General features: G+C 35.9%; 1 protein-coding gene across 1 annotated transcript in view; it reads left to right on the top strand.

Annotated features, from left to right (window-relative positions):
• KCNH8 (potassium voltage-gated channel subfamily H member 8) overlaps positions 1-23,512 on the top strand; it is a 207,709-nt gene that overhangs the window by 43,610 nt on the left and 140,587 nt on the right. The window lies entirely within an intron of this gene.

Raw genomic sequence — 23,512 nt, 5'->3', positions numbered from 1 at the left:
TAAACTCAGGTATTATTTTATCCCATATTCCATTTATTTCTCTGTCTCTTCATAATTTTTTGGACAGACTGGGCCTGTAGTTGCTCAAACCACTTTGTCTTTTTTAAAGGTATCACTCTCCAGTTTTATTGTTTCAATTTGATATATTTGCTATAGATCTTGCTAATGAATCTGCCATCAACTTTGTCGGTTCTTTTCATACCTTTTACTCCTTCTGTCTCAAGCAAATGGATCGCTTAAGTTGCTTGCGTGAGGTAATTTCCATTATCAGTCATTTATGTTAGCCATCCTGCCTTCATCCAGTGGGGTCAACATTATCTGTTCCGAAAACAAAGAGTCAGTATTTATTTTGGTCATGTACATTGCTGAGGAGTCTTTAATCTGTACCATGTCCTCACTGTGCAGCAAGCTAACTTTTGTTCTTCCTTGCTTGTTTTATTTATATGGCTGAAGGAACATTAGCTGTTGATTTTTAATTACTTTTGGAATATCAAACCCAACTTTTGGTTTTGGCGATTTTTACCTTTTTCTGGTATTTCATTACATTTAAGGACTATGAATTTCTATGTTTATTAGTCCTTTTAAGTTTTTTTTGTATATTCTCTCTGCTTATTTTTCATATTTCTTTCTGATGTAGATATTTATCCATTTAGTTGCGATGCTCTTTCCTACAATTTTTTCTCATTTGTTGAGTGAAAGTTCTAGATAGTTTATATCTTTTTTAATTTAAAGCAATGTGGGATTCCCTTTCTATTAAAAATCCCTGAGTCTGGCTCTAACATTAATCAAGACTTTGAAAGCTTTGTCATACTGATTGAACCAAACAAAGGTGTGGTAAAATACTCACCTTACTCATTAAGTATTTACAGAATATATACCACAGAATAAACAGTGTCTGTATGGAGCTAAACCTAGTATCAGATAGAGACATATAGTCAGCTACAATCCATTGTCACTGATCAAACAATTGATTGCATTTTGTGAGTACTGTTGGTTGTTCAGTGCTTATTATTGTGATCAGCTTTAATTGACCTATTTCATTTACTGGTGTAGACTTAGTTAAAATTTTTGAAACAAGGCCAAGGTGCATTCTTTTAGTACTCATACTGTTTGATGGTTAGTGTGCTTCATAATGTGGTTTTGGCCCCCAAAATTTGTATTTTCAGAGACAGTGCCAAGGGAACAGGCATGTCCTCAGCAGGCAGTGGGGATGTGGCTACCCTGACTTCTTTGTTTTGGGGTATTTGTTTTTTGTGGCTTTGCCTTTTCTTGTTTTTGTGGGTTTCTTCTGTGCTTTTTTTTTTTTTTTTTTTAAACTAAGTGAGTAGGTGGTAGCCATGGAGAAATCATGAAGAAATGTTCTGTGCCACTGTCTTCAGGGTCAGAGAATGGCCCCTGGTCTGTATTTATTAATGTAGATATAACCTTTGATGTCTGCTTCATTGTTAAGCTGAGCAAGAAAGCTTGGTCTATGATTAATTGTTGACTTTTTTTTTTAATCCTGTGTTTATTAAGTCTGAAGAGATGCTCATCTGTGACTCTGCCTAGAAGAATAGGTCTAGAAGATGAAAACAATACAGTTCTATACAAGTCTGGTTTTAGTAAAATCTTCTATTCTCAGCAATACAAGAAGCTCAAGCTTTGTGGAAATAATTACACTGTATGATAGACATCAGGGAATTAACATCAGATCCTAACAAAGATGCTTTTCATTCATAAATACTTGTAACATCAATACGTGTGTCATGCTTTTCTCTTTCAAAACACTGTATAAATACAGGCTAATTAATTTTGGGATCTACTAATAAATATCCCATTGTGCTCCAGATGTCTGGAGAGTCAGATTGTGCAGGACTGAGAGGAGCATACACACACACATAAGTGGCAGCCATGCCACACAAAGACATAATTTAAGAGGCAGATAGTCAAAACTGTCTTCTTCCAATTATTAGAACATTTGGAATTGTGGTGGTGTTATGGTTGTTAATAATATTATTATATGCACAAAGTGGCTTCTTCTCATGTTGTCTTTGAAAAAAATAATGTTTTAAGCATTAGAGATGCCTATTTCATTAAGTTAAAATGATTCAGTCAAATAGAATCAGGAATTAGGTAACAGATACAGAAGTAAGAGGGTTTTTTTTTCTTTTGTTTTGTTTTAAACGGGACTAGCATCTTACAGCAAGTCTGAAAAAGAAAGAGCCTGAAGTTGGGGGAAATGATTTCAGTTCTGAGACCCCAGCAAAGAAAAATGCTTTTACCTACCATCCTGGGTTAATGTGTTAATACTAGGACAATACTCAGAATAAAATCCAGCTGAGAGGGCAGGAGGTATCAGAAAAGTTGATGGTGACCCCCACCCAAAATTCTCAACAGCCTGGAACATAGTTGACTGGCCCAAACTCTCTCTGACTCAGTGAATATTATTTTACAAAGTGAAACTGCATATATAGTCCGAATATATAGTTTGATAATTCAGGGACTTACGGATACATCCCACTTGGGCTCTAATGCTGCATGCCAGATGAGTGTCATCTTCTTAGCTTCTGATTTTTAGGGGTAGAAGGGAGGACAACAGTCAGGGTAAAGGCATATGCAGTTCCTACTCCTACTTTTTCTGGGGGTGGCAAGCAACACCCCAAAGCCCATCTCCCCGGCACATACACTTTTTTCTTTTTTTCTTTCTGATGTGGATCAAGACCTGTATTTCCAGACTCCAGCATTTCTTACAAAATTTGCCCACTCTTCTCAGGGGAGCTCCTTCCCCACAGGATGCAGAGCCCTGTCCACAAGTTTCCAGTCTAAAGCTTATTTCAAGCTCTCTGTTGGAGTTATAACTGACAGTAACTCTTTTACATGTGCTTCATGCTCTTGTCACTCAAGTTAATACTTTTATAGTGTAATAAACTTGATTAATATACTCCATCTAGAGACCACTTGCAAGCTACGATTAACAGTTAATAAATGCAGCCCATCCATAAGCTTTGTTTTTAATTAGGAGCTCACAAGGTAGGATATGTAATAAATGCATACTTAATTGATTGAACAACTCACTTTACTTGGATTCATAGAATTAGATCCAGAACAAATACTTCCCAGTTTTAGAGCGATAGGGTGCTGCTCCCTGCCTGCCACCTCTCTACTGACATGATGGGCAGTCTGATCATTCAGAAATGGGCTGCCATGTCAGATTTATCCAGTTTATCTATATCTCTGCTGAAATCATTCATCTTAATGTAGATAATTACTGCGTACCTTTAACTTTTTATTAGCTGACTTAGCAAATCTTTTAAAAGATTTGCTAATTAGTTGTTGTAAGTGACACAATGACTACTTAATTAGCACTTCTTTCTGTCTGTATGCTTGAAGAACCCATTTTCTGTTTGACCCAACTTTAACAAGGGTATTTATTCTACTTATTCTTTTTAATCTTGAGGTTGAGCACAATGTCTCATTTCCTGTAGCTTAAAGAAAGCTATTAACTCTGTTTGGCATTTCCCAATCTTGGTGAATCTCTTCAAGATGACAATCTACTTGAGAGACAGAAGAGTGGGTTAATAGGAAAGCTGTTTGATGTTATATTGATCCTGTACATATAGCGCAAGACTGTTTTTATTTGCAAATAAAACAGCTAATTGACAGGAAAGTTATCTATTCATTCTCCCCTGAAAATGTTGTAGTCATATAACTGTAGTAACACAACTGGCTGCAGGAATAGGTCACAAACAATTAATTTTCAAGCTCAAATATAGTTTGCAAGAACTAGCTTCAGTCTTTTTCTTAGGTTTCAGTAGCTGGCAGTGCCTTTACTTCCTTGATCTGAATCTCTGACTGGGAGGCAAAATGGGAATGGAAAATGGCTTGAGATATCGGTACTGAGCTGGGAGAAAGTAATCAGAAAAATTAAATGAGAAAAATTAGGGAGGAAGGGGGGAAAGGAGGGGAGATAATGGAAAGCGGGGAAAAAAAGGAAAATAGAAAATAAATATGTAATAATAGAAATAAGAAGGGAAATACAAAGTATCAATCTATCCCATGTGCAACTCCAAAAAAAAAAAAATCAATGAAAAATCCCCAAATATAATAATCCAGAAGAATCTAGTAATTTGTTTGGGAAGACAGAAACCCATTTTGATGTACTTTAGTCTGACCAGCGATTCTCGAGCACAAGTCTACTACAATTATTTCTGGATTCAGGTTGGTTTTAAATTTTCTGTTTATTTCAATTCTATTTTGTTTATCTTTTAGTAAAAGAATAGGTGTTAAAATAGGAAAATAATCTTTAATAATCAGGCCAAGTGACTGATTATTAAACAGCCAGTCTTATTCAGCTGACTCTGTATGCTACAGCACATTCATCTCAGACAGTCAAGTTTCATCCAGACGTAGATCTCTCTACAAAACCTGTCAAAGGTCCTGCTACCTCCCTTCTTGTAAAAAGGCTGCATTTCTAGTAATGAATGGTATAGTCTGGGCTCTTCAAAGTCTCTTTATTTCTTCTACTGTTTGTGATTTTCAGATATATATAATATTGAAAAGGTTTGACACCAATAATGGTGAAGAAGTTGAGGTAACTTCAGGTCTGCTGCAATGGAAAGTGTTGATTTAGTTACAGCTGTTGGAGAGAAAAAATTGTAATTTTCAAGAAACTGAGCCAAGAGAATTATCATTCAGCAAGTGATTGCACTGGGGTTGGGATGGTGAGTGTCTCAAAGGATACAAGCATTCCGATCTAGAGTTTATGTAATGCTTGCACTCTTAATGGTTGGAAAAATCATGTTATGAACTAAGCTGCAAAAGCTGTGTAACTCTTTTATCAGTTTGAAATGACTTTTCAATGAAAAATCTTTTGCACAGTTTCACAATGCTCTGTTTTACAAATGCTGCTGGTGTTGCTGTTTTTTAGTACTTATAAAAGTTTAAAGTGTATTAATTTACCAAGCGAGTTGCACATTTGATAATGTATTTTCTTTCCTAAGCAGATACAGGTGACAAAACTATCAAGAAAAAAAAAACATTTTTTTTAAGACTGTCATGTATTTTCAGATTGGCAGTTGAATGTTTTTCAGCACTATTGTTTTGCAGGGAGAAGGAATTTTAAAACAACAACAAAACCAAAATTAGTAAGAGAATAAATAGTGTAACATCTGTTCAAGAATGGACTGAAACAGTTCATAAAAGAGAGAATGTGAAAGTCTGGAAACAAGTTATATTAATTAACACTAAAATTAACAGCAACCTAAAATGATTATTGCATTAGTTAGTTTCACTCTTTCTCTTTGATAACCAATTTTATTAAATTATAATATTCTTAATTGCTGGATTGTGATCCTAAAGTTATTGTCTCTCCTTGGATCTGCACAGAAAATATTTTCTATGAGATGCAAATGAATAATATTTAAATCAGAATCTAATTTGCCAGCTGCTGGGGAAAAAAAAGTGCTGTATTCAACTGCAATACTTTTCAAAGTACTGGAGCTTAATCTGAATTCCCAGATTTTAATCTTTGCTAGAGTCAGATAGGTTCATTACGGTCAAGTGAGTTGCCTTGGAGACATACCAGACTAACTGAGAGCATGGAAAATGAGATTTGAAATATATATATTTAAGGATGAAGTTGATAAACCCCTTTCTGAAAGCAGAAAAAAAATATGTACTGATTAAAATGGCATTCATTCCTTCACATTATGAATTTGTTTCCTTAGGGAATCAAGGGCAGGAAACAATGAGGCAAACTCAGGAAAGATTTTCTCTTCTCCCTGCCACCCCACCCCTGCTTCTTATCTTTACATAAAATTTGATTAGTAAGAACAGAGTTTTATTTTCTTTTTTTATATCTTGATCTTGGTGTGCATGCTTGTGACTCCAAAGAAACACAAAAGGCCAAAGAAGTTGCACGTGACCAAGTTTTTTATTGGGGTCCATTCCCCTGAAGATTTTCATGAGGACTCAACATCCACTACACGTAAAAACTGGAAAAAGCAAATATAGAGCTTAATCCTTGGATACTATTATTTTTTCACAAGAATAACCTTTTATTGGTATATATTGTGACAGGCAAGTTGAGAATAAGGTGATAGGTCTAGAGACAATTTTTGAATTGCAGCGATTTGAAATGAAAGTAAAAAGTAATAAGGGAAATAATAGCAATACAGAGAACAGGAGGGTACTTCAGGACTAGTGCTCTCACTGCTCCTGCCTGAATCCTGTGAAGGAATGTAAACAGCATTTACATGTCCAGTCAATAGCAAGCTTGAGACTTTCCACATTTTAGCTATTGCTAGTTGTGGATTTGCTGTCTTTGACTCATGAACAGTAGCATTTAATTTTGAGCAGCTTAACATGCACAAGAAAGACCTAGGTCCACCAATCACACTTTTTTAACTGGGGGGAGGCAGGAACACACTACAAACCCAAGTGACTGCAATGGTTTTCATTTATAGATTGGAGAAACAAAATCTGAAAGGTAAATATCTGCTTGTGGGCAGATATCACGTATGTTGATATGCTCTGAGGAGAGTTGCATCTGATCTGGGCTCTTCAGGCCAATAAGATTAGAAAAGTGTATACACTGGGTACTTCTGGAAAAAATACTGTGCAGTGGTGAACAAAAATAAATGATCTGGAAACATGCAGGATGACTTAAGAAATAGGAAGTTTGTGTAATAGGTTTTCACAAGAAACAACCAGAAGCCATATAAAATCACGAAAGCCATTTTTTGGCTCTCAGCATCTGAGAAGCAGTTCCACTTGGTTTACCTGTGCCTCTCAGGTGGGACAGGTCCAACTCTTGACCCACCAGCCAGCCAACCAGGACACTCACACCTCCAGGCAAGGAAAATTTATTCTGCCTTTTCATATGTTGAATGAAAGCAAACTAAAATAAATATGGACCAGAAGAAGAAAGAGTAGAATTGCAGGAATTGTGAGGGATATATGTAGGAGATAAGGGGTACTGCAATAGAGAAGGAGGAGGATGTAAGCAGTTATAACAGTGCTCTAGTCAAAGTGGAGTGTAGTTAAGAAGTCAGTGGCTAAGAGCTGCAAATCCCTCATAAAATGAGTTTTAGTTCTCTCAGAGCTAATAGCTAAGGAACATCTATAATCAACTTACTATAATTCTCTTTTGAAAGGCCTACTTAGGATTTTTTTCCTTGTCATGAATCCTCCTAGAGTTCTAAATCAAGTACAGAAAATGCAAATCCAAGGCAACAAGCACACATACACCATGTCTTGCTTTCAAAATAAAGCTGACTTGGACATTGCCGCTTTGCGTGAAAGCATCAGATGGGGTGTTGCTAACAATGTCAGTTAACTCTCTGTAGTTCTGTGTTCTGAGAAATGTAGTGGTGAGTGCAGCGGGACATGAATAGGACACATCTGTCTTATGCCTGAGAGGCAGGCTTCTTGTGAATTATAATATTCTTGAAATGTTTTGTAAATGATGTATTAATCTTGTTATGAATGTGTGGTGGAGTCTCCTTCTCTGGAGATATTCAAAACGCGCCTGGATGCAATCCTGTGCAATGTGCTCTAGGCGACCCTGCTTGAGCAGGGGGGTTGGACTAGATGATCTCCAGAGGTCCCTTCCAACCTCAACGATTCTGTGATTCTGTGTTTTCTGTTTACTTGTCATTTGACGGGGAGAAAAACCCTTAGGAAATGAAACATCTCAGTTACAGAAATATCAGGATCAATACAAATCTTGCATATATGCCTCTGTAACAACATAAGTATTTGGTCAGATATTGTTCTTTTTTAAAGAAACAAGTAATACTGGATTTGGAAAAGAAAAAATAGATCATCTCTTTCAATCTGCTATCAGTTAGAGAAAGTGAAGTAAGATTCAGTCATTAGTTTTACCAGCTGAATGTGATTGGCTCAATTAGTATCTCACTTCTTGAAGTGAGAAACAGCATAGCTAAGAGCAGTGTATGAAAATGTCTGGCATGCTAGTAAGAAATGAGGCAACAACAAATTACCTAAACAACCAAATTACTGTATACACAATCAAATGAAAAATGTGAAAGTTGCTGGATTTTAATTGAAAATGTGGAGATTAATTGTACAGGTATATATTTGTAAAAAAGAAATCTTAAGGTTGCCTCTCTTTACAATAGAAGATATTAAGTGTACGCTGCATAGTTTCCTTCGCCTGTAATGGAAGCTGAAATTTGTACAGATGATTGCCAGATTATTTGGTCTCCTACTCTAGGAATGTAGGTGAGAGCAGATTATGTCTCTGCCATATCTCTTCCAGTCTGGGATAAGAGCAAGGAACCCCAGCCCAGAACATGGTTACTTACTCTTTTTGAGGAAAGCTTACATGGAAGAGAAAATTGCTCAGGAAGAAGATTAGTTGATTAAATGGTGTGATGGCAGGAGTCAGTGTGATTAACCTTTTGCATGCTACACACTTTTAGTACAGTAGACTGAAGTTCAAGAATATGTGAACCTAATATCTTTGCTTAATTCAAGTTTGAGTCAAATGCTTTTCTATTCCACTCTAATTAGTTCCTGTTTCCTAAATCCAGTCAAAGACAGCTACCATAAAAAGCAAGATGAATCTTGCAATTGTAAAAAACCCTTCCCCAAGAAATCAGACTGTTCAAAGAAATAGTAATAGTTCTGGGGACTATAATGGCAGCTGAGGCCACAACAGGTGACTAAATGAAGGAAAAATAACCTTCAAAGTTGTTTAAAGCAGAGGACCTGAATGACCTCTGTAACTGACAGAAATTGCTGAGAGTGCCTCTGAAGAAGGAAATGTAGGCCCTACAGCATGTAGCTTGGACCTTTCAATGCCATTCATACTTTGCCAATCTACTCATTTTCAAAAGTAGGGGGGAAAAAAACAACGAAAAACCCTTTACTGAAATATCATCAGTGAATTACTTTTCAGAGGTCCAAGCATATTTATTTTTCTTGCATGCTGCAAAAATGTCTGTTAATCCATTATTGAGGCTATATCCTGAGAAGAACAAAAGCTTTGGGAAATGGTTTTCTTTAACTGATTTTTTTTCACTGTGTGCTGTTTTACATTTTTGTTTCTGTGTTATATGAAGTGGTAAATGAAATAGCTTATCATTATTAATTTTGATTTATATTTTAGAAAGCCACAGAATATTTAATGAAAACCCTTTTATTTGAAACTTTGACATATCCGTTTAAATTTTTACATTTTGTGTATATGTATGGTTTATTGTTTGACTTATTTTTCTGAGCGTGGGTCCTTCTGAAGCAAACATATGAATAAGATAATTAAAAGGTAGTGAATGTTTCCAGAAGACTAAGTAAAGTATTTCCTACTTCTGAGGAGCACTTTGGCAGGTAGTGGATTGATTGGTGGGTTAGAAAAATGGACAATTGCTGCTCTTGGACAAGTTTGCAAAACTTAAAACTTAGTCTTACTAACATTATGACAGTATTCAAATTAATTTTAAATGATTATAATTATTTGCACATTTTCATATGTTGTAAAATAGAATTCATTTTATTCTTCAAAAGATTTAAGTCTTTCAATGGTATTGCAGTACTAACACTATTTTAATAATATCTACAAAACTTTGTTTATGTAATATTCCCTTTGGAATTTCTTTAATGAAGTAGAGTGAGGAAGCATAGCAAAGAGGTTAATGATCTGACCTGTATAGACAGCTGCATCCCACAATATCTTCTCGAAATGGCAGGCTAATTATACTAATAGCAACTGTCTTTCCTTAGTTCATCTAGTTCTTTTTTTTCTCTCCATATTCTCTTTTAAGTCACAATTTGGTTCATGATTTAGGCAGTTTAGGACTCTCCTTTTTATATATGCTTATAAAATGCACTAGAACAAGGAATCTACCAAAATTCAAGTTAGTTAATAATACTGACAGAAGGGTGCCAGCACCACCACCAAGTGATACTGAGGAGTGAAATAAATAGCAATAAAAAAGGGGAATAAGAACCAAGTTTCAGAGGTCTGCCTCTTCATTTCCTTTGTCTCCTGGAGTGAAAAGAAGTCTTTATTGCTTTAGTATTCATGCAAGGCTTTGAGAGGTCAGGAAACTAAGGCTATGGACTTTCTATTTTTTTTTTGAGAGTGAGAAGGATGATCAAGTTTCCCTGGGGCAAGAAAAGTTCTTGCACGACTTTCTAAAGGGTCTTTCCATCTAACTTGAGGCTAAAAACTATTTGAAAGCCTTATGAAAGGGAAAGACAGAAGAAGTAAAGCCTGGAAGAAGTGTTCTGAAAGGGTTGGGAGACTTTTATCTGTCTTCTGAATGAATCTCAATTTATTACTGCGTCAGATGCTTACTTGTTATTTAGTACTTGGATGATTGCATTGATCAGAGATTTCATTTTTCCCTGAGACATATTTTCTTTTTGGCTTCTGCTGTGGCTGCTCAGTTTTCCACTGATGTGACTCCCACACAAGAGTACATGTTAATGTAGAAAACAGTGCAGCAGTATTCAGCTTAACGTGTTTGTTGAAAGATGCCCCTTTTCTGGAATATTGTGTCTTTTAATGATCTCACAAATTGCTCCCTACTGCAGACCACTTTGACCCAAAGTCAGTTGCATATATTGCCATACAAAGAATTAGCTAAGCTCATCTACCACTTGCTGACATCTAAAGGGGGAGATCACATCCCTCCTTCTTCTACAGTCTACTGTTCCTTGCACAGATGTTCTGCTCTCATCTGACTGCAGGATTCATCTTTCTAATTCGGCAGGACATTAATGCAAGGAAAAAAAAAAAGTAGTACTTCTCTACTGGCTTAGTTGATGAGGTCAGCTGGGTGACAGAGAAAGCATAAGGGACTGGGAAAGCCACATAGTCAAGAGCAGAGGATGAGAATAAGGAATGAGTAAGAAGTTTGTGTTGCACAATAGATATCGAGATGGGCTTACATGCACAGAGGTTTAGTAGTGGAATCCATGGCTGATGGCATACATTAACACTAATGATGAAAGCAATTTAGGAGAAAAACAAAAGAACAAAGGAGAGAATGCCAGAAGGGAAAAGGGAAAACTCTCCCCAGTGACCAGCTGGGAAGAGCAGTGACAGGATCCCTAGATGAGCATCCTCCTCTGGAGGAGTTCTCTCCAGTGCAGCCGGTGGCAAAGAGGAAGATGATTTCTCACCTTGCTTTCCCTTAGTGCTATATATTTGTCACTGGGAGCTGCTCAGGCTCCCTTCTGATGGCATTAGTGTTGGTTAGAGTATGCAAATTAGATGCCAGTGCTGAACACTGGTTGTTAAACCTGTGTGTACATAAATTATTAGATAATATTGATCAAGTTTTTAAAAGACTATTATCTACTGTGTTGCACACAGCGTTTAGTTTTCTGTAATAAACTAAAATCTACAAAGTGCGGTAAGGAAACAGGGAGAATTTTACCAGTGTTCGGAGCTTCCCATGAGAACCTGCTGTAACATGCTATTGGAGTTTGCAGGTGCAAGGCTGTGAGAACAACAATATGAGAACAAGAGCATGAGAAGAATAAAGGAAGAATAATGCCACAGAGGCTCTGGAAACACTGCCTCAATAGTTTAGGTAAAGGTTACCAGGCTGCAAATAGCAGGCCCGTAGCATTACTAAGACTGCAGCACTAAGATACCTAAGGCACTGTGCAACATTTGTTAGTTATTTTCTGTGCGAATCCACTGTGCCATAAGTTTTCTCTGTTTGTGTTGGGAGTATTTGTTTGTTTTAGCAGGCTGAATTTCATGCTTTTTTGTTGGTTTGTTTTTAATCAGCAAACAGCAGATTTTGTGATGTTTTCAAACAGGTCTTGCAGTATTACTATTAAAACCAAGGAAAGTTACTCTATGCCATTGTGCACAAAATGTATCATTACCCTATTTGCTCATATTTACATATATGGGGAGGCCTGAAATGAAGCGATTTTCTTACACCATAGTAAAATATAAGAATCCCAGCTCCTACTTCAAGTCACCTTATTTTGCTAGAATAAAAGGAAAAACAACAAAACAGCAAGAAAAAACTGTGTTTTTCCTCCATCCTAGTAAGAATTTCCAATTAAGACAGTGTGGGAGAATGGTTAAGCGAGAGAGGGCATGATCTCTTAGAAGTGAGCAATCCTGCCTTCATGATGAAGGGAGGATCCCATGGCTGTGTGAACTGTCCTTGAGCATTCCTAAACCATTGCAGAAGGGGAAGGCAAGTAGTGGTAAACAAGTAAAGGAGGGGGCTGACAAGCCCCTCCACGTGAACAGCAACTTTGCACCAATCGTGTATTCGCTTTAGGCGCGTGAACAGACTGTAAAACAATCATACAGCTATTGCTAGTGCATGCTTATTGCTTGTCTATATATACTGTGTGTAAGCTCTAATAAAGGGAGAATGACCATACTCATATTGAGACTCATCGTTACTCCGGGTCCGTCCCCCCACTCCGACATCTGGTAGCAGAGGATGGTTTACTTCCGTGACTACCGACAAGACAGAACCTCACTTAGTTATAGATGTTCTTTGCCATTAACTTACATGAAGAGAAAACATGGGCACAGTCAGGTGCATCCGCTTGGTAAGTAAAACCAACATACATATAGTACATATGTACTAAATACATATAGTATTATACTACATATATATAGTACTATGTAGTAGTACTATGTAGTATTGCTATGTACTATATATAGTACTATGTAGTATTACTATGTAGTATTATTACAGTAGTACTATGTAGTACTACAGTACTACATACATATAGTACTAAAACGTTCTTCTGAATTCTCTAGTGGCTTAGATATTTAATGATATTATCCAGTTCCAGTGCTTTAAGAGAGTGCTCAGTCTAGTTTAGACAGAGTTTAGTCTCCATAGGTTTCCCATATGATAAATGTAGGGCCTTATTCTCAGTAACTCCTTGGAAGAAGTCACTTCACACCATTCTTGTGCAGATGAAGATTCTGACCTTGGTACTGAGGTTTAGTTGTCTAAACGAGATGTTAACACCCCTTTGGTATTCTGGCCACCTGAACTGCAAAAGGATACAAAACAGACAAAGACTTTACTGCTATAGTATGCAATGCTGCTGGTTAAATTGGAGAAATGATTTACCGTGTCTCCGAATAATTTTTTATATTCAAAACAGAAAGTGATTGTTGTTCTAGATACTGAATTTACATCTTTGGATTGCATAGCAAATGTGATAGTATAATCATGTTGTCATTTACAGCTTTCTTCTACTTCTGGTGATTTCAATAAGTGTAACTTACAGAACCTTGTGCAGCTTGTGCTAAAAAGCTTGTGTGTTGGTGTATTTTTTAATATTTTTTCCTCTGTGTATTCAGTGTCATTTCTACTTGATGAGATAGAGAACCAAACCATGGTATAAACACCAGGCTTTCTACAAATTATTTCAATAGCCTCTGAGTGAATAAGATATTTATCTCTCTCTCTCAAAGCTTTGCAATCAGATACAAATATTTGTTGGCATTTGGTTAAGACATTCTCAATCACTTTCTTTAGACTGGGCTTTGGCAAGGCAAGACTTCAGGCTTCCCATAATGTCACTAGTATTTGATTGCAGCATCTGCATACTTCATTCCTGTAGGCTAAAAATAGTGTCAACATTGTCTTGAAAGTAAAGTGGCAAAATTTATTTACTTGAAACTTTTTTGACTAGTAAGTGGAATTTAGTTGAAAGCAAAACTTATATTTTTGACCGAAAAATTGTTAGAAAACTTGCTTGGTTACCTAATGCCGCTGACTCATTACAGAATAATTAATAAATAAAAAAGATTTCTGAGATATTGGAGGGTTTATTTGGAGCTAATTACCGAATGTTGAAATATTATTTGTTTTGATTTACTAAGGCATCTTTTTTTCTGGGGTGGCGTTGGGAAGGAGGGGATTGGTTTTGTTCCACATCAGAATGAGAACAACATTACTGGCAAATGCCAATGGTTGTTTTGTGTTATGTAGCTTCTTTATTTCCTTTAAAAAAGAACTAAAATAAAACAAAGCACGCAGATACAAAACAAAGGCCTAGGTTTTGGAATAAACAAGTATCTTCAGTTCCTTCATGATTTTGGCATGCTGCTTCTTGTTTGCACTGTTTAAGTTTTCTGAGGTTGAATGCATGAGTTTTTTTGACAGCTGCCTTTTACTGTGCCTGATTTTCTGTCACTGAGACAACAAAGACACCAGATTATTTTTTCTTCTTCTAAGGTAAACAAAAGCCTGATGGTTTTATTGCCTATTTAAATTTGTTCTCCTTACTGCAAGGAAGTTCCAGATGCTTTGAATTTCTCAGACTGTGTCCCCTTCTTCGGCCAAAATCTGGATCTTTCTCCAGAGGACCTTTTTTGACAATGTTCACTTCATGTCTTTCGGATTCCCCAAGCAGTTTCTTCCTTAGTTATTAGGATCTTTGCACAAATCAATAGATCAAGGCTCAGGCACTCCTGCCCTAATTAGTGCCAATCATTGAGGAGGTGCTAACTGAAAGATAGCTGTCCATAATAGCTTCATTATAAGAAACAGTTGCTTATGTGCTTCTCAGACACCTACTTTACTTTTCCATTAAGATTATTCTGCTTTTTTGTTAACTTACAACAGTGATCGCTCCACAGTTTTCAGCATTTTTCCATCTGGATTTTTCACTAGGTTGTTCTCAGCTGGGAAACCCAAAACAAGGTGTTATGTTTTCTTTTGAAAGTGGTAACCTAACCACATCCCCACCTGTAACCTCCTTCCCATTTCCTTCCACCCCAAAAAGAAGTTTTGCTCACAGGTATTACTCAAGAATACAACATTAATGAGCTCTCTTGTGAGATTCTCAGAGTTATTTTGATTTAAGAGGAAACCAAGCTCCAGCAAGGGCGAGTTTGGAGTCCACAGTAAAACTCTTTGTAAATAGTGCAGTATAGAACTCTACCTGTTCTGAAAATGACATTCCCTGGACACTGCTCATCAGTTTCTGAAGCATCTTTTTGACATAATTTGTATCAATCTGTCAGAAGAACATTCTGTAAACAGACTTCTTTTCCACAGTATCATTTTAGATTAGCATTGCTTCTCTTGAGAAAACTGCATTCAGAAGTTCCTGCTGTTATCAGAGAGCTCATTTCATAGGAATAGACACATGGGAGACTGCTGCTTCTTGCTGTTAAAATTAATTCAAGATTTCTATTCAATTTCAGGAAGTGAGAGAGGAGCATGTAAACTGCAAAGGCTCAGAATGGTCACTCTTAGCCTTGGAGCCCTGGCACTGTATTGGCATCTAAATATTGAAGTGTAATAATTATAAAGAAAAATCTTCAGTAGAAGTTTTCATAAGGTAGTTTCACATTGTTATGGGAGTTGTAGAGGATTGTTAACATGACAATGAACACCCCAGAAATGATGTATATGAGCTAGCGTACATGAAAATACCTTTAAGCCACTTCAAGTAACTTTAGGGTCATATAGCTATAGCATTTGTGTGAAATGCTGAATGTTTCTTATTCAGAGACAATAACACTAATGTATGTATTACATGGTATTTGAACAGCCAGTGTTTTTAACATGAGGAAGGTCTGGATACTGCTTTTCGGGTATCTTGCATGTGGGAATGAAAACTGTATACAAAAGCTATGTGTTGTTACTATGTGCAGGGCCAGATGCATCTGTGATAGTGATGGGTTGGAAGTTGAGAATGCTCCATCACCCAGTGTAAGTGCTACACTAGGCAGATGGCGCTGAAGGAAGGACGACTGCTGTCCCTTTTGCCATCTCATTAAACACAGACCTGTGTCTGGGCCTATTTTGAGGTTAGATCACTTTTGTACAGATGATGAATAGTGTTGTAAGGTCCCCCACTGCTGCCAGAGGAGAATTAGTACATTTATGATATGTGTGCCTTGCTGGAGTCTCTAGTATTCAGAGGGTACAGCTTGTTCTCAGTTTCTTCCATGGCCTATTTCAGGGGTTGCAAATGCAATTTTTTCTCCTTCATTCTTTCCATGAATAATGACTAGGAGTTCCCTGTGCTCAGTGTGTGGACAGTAAGCAGTTTCAACCGGCCTTGCATGGTCTAAACAAGACAAAAGGGAAAGGCCATGAAGCTTTTCAATTGTGTCCTCAGATCCCTTTATATTTCTGAGTTAAAAATATGTTCTTTATTTACTGTTAACTTTCTTTCCTGTATTGAATATGCTGTACCACGGGGTTTTTCCCATGGTCACTTCCAATGGGGAAATAAATTTCCACAGATTCTATGCATTTCAAGTGATAAGATGAAACTTTCTCAACAGTAGTTAAATAGTTCTTCAACCCTAAATCATCACATTGTAAAGAAATCTAGTCCTTCATTTCCAGTATTCTTGTCATCAGAATATTTTCCAGCCCCCTGGGCTACCACTCCATAATCAACATTGTCTCATAGGAAGAATGGAGCATTAAGTTTCAATGAGACAGGAAAATGGTATTTTAAAGACATTTCACACTGGATTCAGAATATGTAGCTTGCTTTCTTTCCCTCTGGTGTGTAGTAATAACAGCCAGTTAGTCTAGTCCCTATATTCTTCAACTACTTCTATTTGCAAATCCATAACATCTGCCTACTCAGATATATTGCAACATCAGCATCTGTACCTATGTTGAGGACAAATATCCGAAGAGCTATCCGCTGCAGGAGTTTACAGACAGGCTCAGCAGGCATGGTACTTAATAATGGCATATGTAGGACACTAACGCCAAAAAATATTATACAATGGTGCAAATCTTGTATGATCAGCACCTATTGTGAGTAGGTGACACGGCTAGTGGTAAGAACAGCTGTAAAAAAACATCTTTTAACTCCTTATTTCATTCTTATTTCAAGCAAGCGATAACAAAAGGTATAGGCGGGATCAGATATGCAGATGTCTGACAAGGATGTGACTCCTGTCTTTGAAAATGCTTCTTTTCGTGAGGACTGTTGATCTGCAAACCTTTTTCCTCAGCTGTGCTGTTGGGGTTAAATCAAGATCCCACAGTCTTAGATCATGAGTTGAGCATGTAAGAACTCAATATGTTAGTCCGAATTATAGCTGTCCCATCCATAGGACCAGGCGAAGTGTAAACTATCAGAACAGTCTGAAAAAAACAGCAAATTAAGTATAGCTGCATTACACAAATGGCCCTTGTGCCTTGTAGATGAACTTAAATTTTTTACCTACTTTATTGGAGAAATTATAAAATATGTTTCCTGTGGAGGCAGGAATTTTGCTCTCCAGTGTGCACTGCAGAAAATAACCATTTATGTTTCTAACCAAACAACAGCTGAATTTTTTTCAGGGATGAAGGCTTCAGTTCTGCCAAGTAAACAAGCACCTTTAATTCCCATTGAGAAACTTCTGAATGACATTGTACATTGTTATACCATGCTGGTGACTCATCAGTTGCAGTGTGTCTTCACTGCTAGTTTCTTCTTTTTTTTATTTTATTTTTCCATCAGTGCTGTTTTATTTGCAGCATTTCAATACATATAAAACTGCACACTGGCATGTACATATTTGACCATTGCAATATAGTTTTTTCAGTTAAGTCAGTACTACGTGCAGTCAGTCCTTGCACAATAATAGCACAAATGAATCTGGTGAAATAAAAAGTAATAATCTTCACTGATTATTTTTTTTTGTCAAAATTAACACAGCTTTAAAAGTAAGAAAAAAAATGTTACATTGCAACCTTGCTTCAACTTTATATATTGCATTTAAATAGTTATTATGCATACTGTATGTGTAACACCAGGTAAATAAATAGAAAGTGGTAAATGACAAAAAAGTGAAAAGAGATATTCTAGACTACTTAAAATTTCCTTCTGAAGAAGAGATATAGATATCTGCTTCTCCTAATGAAGTTTAATTTTGAAGAACTTTAAAGTTATCTTTGCAAAATGTTTCCCAGCTTTATTCTCTATGAACAGGTTTTTTTATTTACAAAACATTTTTAAAATTAAAATGACATAAATACTAAGTGTAGAAGATAGTTCGCAGAAACTCATTCATATTGTCTATTACCTCTTTTGTCTTGGTGCTTTGTGACTTTGAATAACGTAGATCCTGAAGTTGGGATATATGTCCAGTTGCCTTAGATCATCCAGATACTTTACGCTTGTGATGATTGTTTTACTTGAACGGTCCTCTGTGCTAATAAGTTAGCAGTAACAGAGTTGCTATTAAGCGTGTGCATCTGTGTCTCCCCGGAATCCAATTCACTATCAGCTCCCTTCAAATTAGTGCTTTTTTTGGCTGGGGGCTTTTGCAGTCCCCTCACTCCTCTTGGGTGTGATACTCTCTGGCTTTTTGGTCTGCATTGCCCTAGGAATAGGTACTGTCTGGGTTTTTTTTGTTTTTGTTCTTCATAAAGAAAGCTGTAGTGCTGATGTGGTGTATTAATGGCACTGAAGAGTGGGTTTGAGATCATTAAGCACCGAGTTTCTTAAATGACTTTTTTTTTTCCCCCTTAAATGACTTACTACCTGTGCGTATCAACTAGACTGTGAGGTGGTTTTGCATCCAACTGCTCAAGTTTCATGTCAATATCTCCTGCTAAACTGCAATACAGTTTTAACTCTTTTTATAACTATAAATATTGTGTGACATGAAGCATTTTCACTATCAGACTAAATATTATTGTGAATCCAGAGCAAAAGGTTGATTTCTCAGCTCTTTAATTCAGAACTTTTGTACATAGTGAGAATTCATTTTGGCACCACAGATTAGTTGGGAGCTGTGGCAGCTTGGCCCTCAAGCTGAGTCCATCCTTAGGGCTAGGTACTTCAAATATTATTTTGTACTCTGAATTAGTAAATGTTATCCAATTATATATTTCACTGAGAATTAAATAAATGTCATCCTTCATATGAAATTACTTAACCAGTTAAACCAACTGTACAGCTTATAATGATGGGTCCTTTGTTCATCAATCCATGCTTGTGGTCTATTATACAACAGTTCTACCTTTTGCAGTACTACTGCAAATTCATTGAAATATAAAATGCCTTTTAATGAAGAGTGGGGAGAGGTACTAGTAAACAGCTATTTCTGACTCACCTAGGTCTGAACAAGTCTTAGCCTCGCATTATTGACTCAATTATCTTCACTGAGATTTTCAAGAGGAATTTCAATATTTGGAAGTGTGCGCGCTATAAAATCATTTTGGTCTCAATCACAGTGAAAGCATAGTAGCTGGTAAACAAGCTTGAACTCTAATTAAAGTCTCTCACATCTAAATGTGCTGACATAAAGCTTAATATTTTCATATACTATTTTAATCATTCAATTAACTATTCTTAACAACTATCAATATGTTCATGTTCTCTGTAGCACTAGCTTAAGTGAATCTAGAATGAGACTTCTCCTGTTAAGTTGCCTATACAGGAACTGTGAAATCAAACCTAAATGTAGTGATTCCTTTTATCTGGAAGAATTTGGGGCTGGTCTCCATTCTACAGAGTAGCTATGTGAATCATTTGTTTAAGTAATGTAAATTCCTTTATTGCTTGAGATTTTTTTCTTTTGTAGGCTTTTATTATTATTTCAATCATAAATAACTAAAATACTTAAAATTAGAATGGTATTTGGTTGTGATCAGTTACATGAGAAGTCGTGTAGATGTTCCCTTCACTGATAAAGTTGATGAAGACTTGCAGAAACCATCTGGGCTTTGATTGAAAAGAACAGTTACAAGAGTTAGGGAAATACTACTGTGAGACTTATAGCAGACAGCTAGCATATTAGAGAAAGAACTCTTGTCATTTTTCTCTAAATAAGTTGACAGATTTAGCAAGGGAGTGCTGAGTTTAAATGTAACATCATCTCATTACAGTCAGATAAATTGTGTGAGTTAATTATGAAGGAGAGAATTGCAGAGTAGACTTTTCCTTTAATTATCTCAATTCTGAAACTCTGTTGTTGGAAGTTTAACAATCCTGTCCTTTGGTATTACATGGTATATTGTGTGATATAAATCTCTGTGTCTTGTGTTATAATCTTCAGATATCAATATAGTCTTTGAAAAAGCCAATAGTGTTTAAGTCTGTGACTGAAGACGTGGTTAGCATGATTCTGATTCAGCTCGTTTAATTGTGCCTGAGTTTGTGCTCTGTGTCCAGTGAAAGTTTCAGGAAACCATGCGAGTCTTCTGCTGATGATCAATGTCCTATCCACTCCAATATGTACTGCTTCCAAAGCAAATGCAGGCATGACAGCTTCTAATATCACTCTTTCTACAAACATTCAAGTGAAAAGAGTCATTCAATCTTCACAGAAAATGAATGCAAAGGAAAAGAAGCATAGTTGAAACAAATTTGTTTTTAAATTCTGGTGGATACATGTGGAATACTTCTGCTGTATTCATCCATTTCTGCTGTATTGCTGCTAAAGGAAAAACTTTATCAAATGTTGGATTTCTTTGTCTAGGCTTCTTGTCTCTTCTTTAAAAGAATTTTTAAAAGCAGCCTTTATACATCACATGTATGCTTGAACATACAAGCTTTTTTTATTCAGAGTTAACATTTAAGTACACAACTTGGATATTTTGATTTATTTTGCACAGTTTTACCATACTTGTAACTTCCGAGTTGAAGAGCGTTATTCAAGATTTTGGGAAGATCTATTATTTCAGGTGGTCTGGAGATCTGCAGAAGTTCCACTCTGTTGTTTGCAAATGACCTGCACTCCTATGCAGTCAGAAAAGCTCAAAATTACGTCTTTCTCAACAAAACTTGAATTTCAGCCAGGTTTTAGTTCTTATCTAGAAACAGTTTTATTTTCCTACCAGTGTGGCCACAAAATTGTGTTATATCTGGAAATCTAATGACTTTAAAATATGCCATATTTCTGTAATCTAGTACTGCCCCATTTCAACTTTCATTTAGAAGCTGATCAGCAAGTACAATCAGCCTGAGTGAATTAATTTAATATTTATGCTGATGTGCTGGAAGTGCAAAGTGAAACTCAACCTCTTTATTATTATGGAAAAGAAGTGATCTACATATAATCACATATCAAAAATATACAAACTGATAGATTTATATTGCTCACTTCAACATTCCTACTGTAAATTCAAAATAAGAAAAAAGGTGTTGGCTTCTAGTCTATAAATTTCAAATAATTTATTCTAAATAAAATTTCATTCTTCTTGCTCTGGATTTTAAGATCTCAGTAATCATCACTGAAGAGTGTTGAATTAAATAACTGAGTTTTTCTCTGTCATCACTGAAACCTGAACAGTTTGTGGAATATGCTGTGGTGCTATATGTGCACAATAAAAGTAACTGTTATTAAAGATTCCAAGTTAGAGAAATAAATTATATAAATAAACATGCTTTGAACCAGAATATTTTAAGATGTGTTTGAAAAGAAGTTTTCCTTTGTGTATTAGGTAAATGTTAATTATCACCTAATAAATATTTCTTAAGGATGTGATGAAAACAGAGATGACTACCAGACAAAATTATGTTGCTTGATCTTTAAATGTTGCAAGGAATTGCTTGAATAAATGATTTACATATTTCCTTTAGTCTACTAGTTTGGGATTATAGCTTCATCACTTATTATTTTATTTGACCATTTGAAGCTCAAGAAATACAGAAATCATAATCTTGATTTTATTTTCCTGAAGCTAATGCTTTACTGTTGTCCTCCAAAAGTGCAGCAAAATCAGGCTCACAAGCCTTATCAGACATTTGCTAATGTTAACAGAAAAAATGTCTCTGATTCTAGCAGGCATTGGACTGGACTTTTAGAAGTAACTTTTTTTTTCCTGTTATGAATGTTAAAGTCACCAAAAATGACATAGTTTTATTTTGATGTAAATGACAGTAGAGTTTGGCCACCTTAAATGTTTCATAAAATCATGATATACTTGGTAAGCTCCACTGTATTCTTGTTCATAATAATATTCAAGCACTCCTACACTCAGATAGCATCCTCCCTACCCTTTTTGTCCTTTCAGTTTTCCATACTCTGCTTCATGTAATTCAAAACAATTAGATTAAAAAGAAGAATGTCTTTGCATTGCATAATTAATCTTAAACAATAAGAAACCCAGGAGTAAATTAATTTGATAGCTACAGATGCATTTGGGATGCATGACCTGCAGGTCTTACACTGCAACACCATCATTAAACTGCAGTGCAAGCATATGATTTTAATTCTCTTAGTAGTGTGGGAATTTAGTTTTGTGTTGACAGAGGGAGCAGCATGTCAATGCATGACTGGTAATGATACTTATTCCCTGGTTAGGCAAATAAAAATGACAGGCTAAGTCAAGCACTGCACTGAACTAAAATACATTTTTAAAATAGGTATTTGATAAGTGAGAAAAATCTATTTTAATTTAACAATCACTTATTGAAAGACTTTAATTAGATATGAGCAAAAGGTAATGAAGCAAAGACTTGAGAGCAAATTAATCATTTAATAAACCTCGGCACTGTCTTAAAATTATTGAAATTTTAGCAACATCAGCCATAGTATTTTATCCCTTGGGTGAATAAAGAGTAATGTAGTTGATGAAATTTCATGGATGTAGAACTCTTGTGACAGTTAAAGCTGAATCAGACTTATTTTTGCTATATTTTAGTTTATGCATTCTGCTCCTCCCCTCCCCATTCATGAATAATATATCCTTGTATGGGGATTAGGCATACCAACCTGAATTTTTCATTTAAAATTATTCATTTTTGTCTAAAATGTATAAATATTTATCAAGGGATGTTGGGTTAGTTAATAGTATTTTCCCTTAACACACGCACATGCATTCACATGCACACAGTTATGAAAAATAAGAAGTGTCTGTCTTGGGACTAGACTGCTCCTAAGTTCCCATTGGCAAGCTGTAGGGTAAACCTGCCTTAATGAGCAACAGTCAAAAAGTAGTTCTTCTTCCCTCAATATGAAGTGTAGACAGAGTCCTGTCACAAAACTGCATTTTTTTCCCCCTTGAAGACAAGGAACCACAGACAAAATACAATATGAGGGCTTTTATGTAACATCTGGAAAGCATCCCTATGCTAATTTGAAAAACCCTATAATGCTAGAACTGCTAACATAAGCTGAGGATGAGAATTTAAGGCAGAAAACCTTCAAAGACATTTCCATAAGGGTGGAAATGAGCTATTGGCCTGCAAACTTTGCTTAAAGGTTTGAATTCAGATGAGAACCTCCCATTTTATTGGTTGGTGTCCAAATGTTTTCATATCAAAATACCAGTTTTAATACTTCTTAGTTACATCCTAAACACATTGTAGAAGTAAAAAAAAAAAAAAAAATGCATTAAGGTGCCACAGTGCAGGGAATCTTTGATATGTCTGTTTCTATATGAAAGAGTTATGATGGGGCTCTGAAAGATATCTGATAGTATTTTTTGAATGAAATCTCCTCCTTAAAAAAAAAAAAAAAATGAGAGAGAGAAGAAGAAAGAAAAAAGCAGAAGGCAAATGATTCCACATGGCCCCAGAGTGTGCCTCAACTCTATTTCTAAGGATTTCTTTGAAGGATTATATACAAGAAATAAGTCTGGTT

Source organism: Apteryx mantelli, chromosome 2 (assembly GCF_036417845.1).
Source record: "Apteryx mantelli isolate bAptMan1 chromosome 2, bAptMan1.hap1, whole genome shotgun sequence".
NCBI classification, from domain to species: domain Eukaryota; kingdom Metazoa; phylum Chordata; class Aves; order Apterygiformes; family Apterygidae; genus Apteryx; species Apteryx mantelli.
The sequence above is the reverse complement of the archived record's forward strand: the minus strand, read 5'-3'. Positions and strand labels throughout refer to the sequence as shown.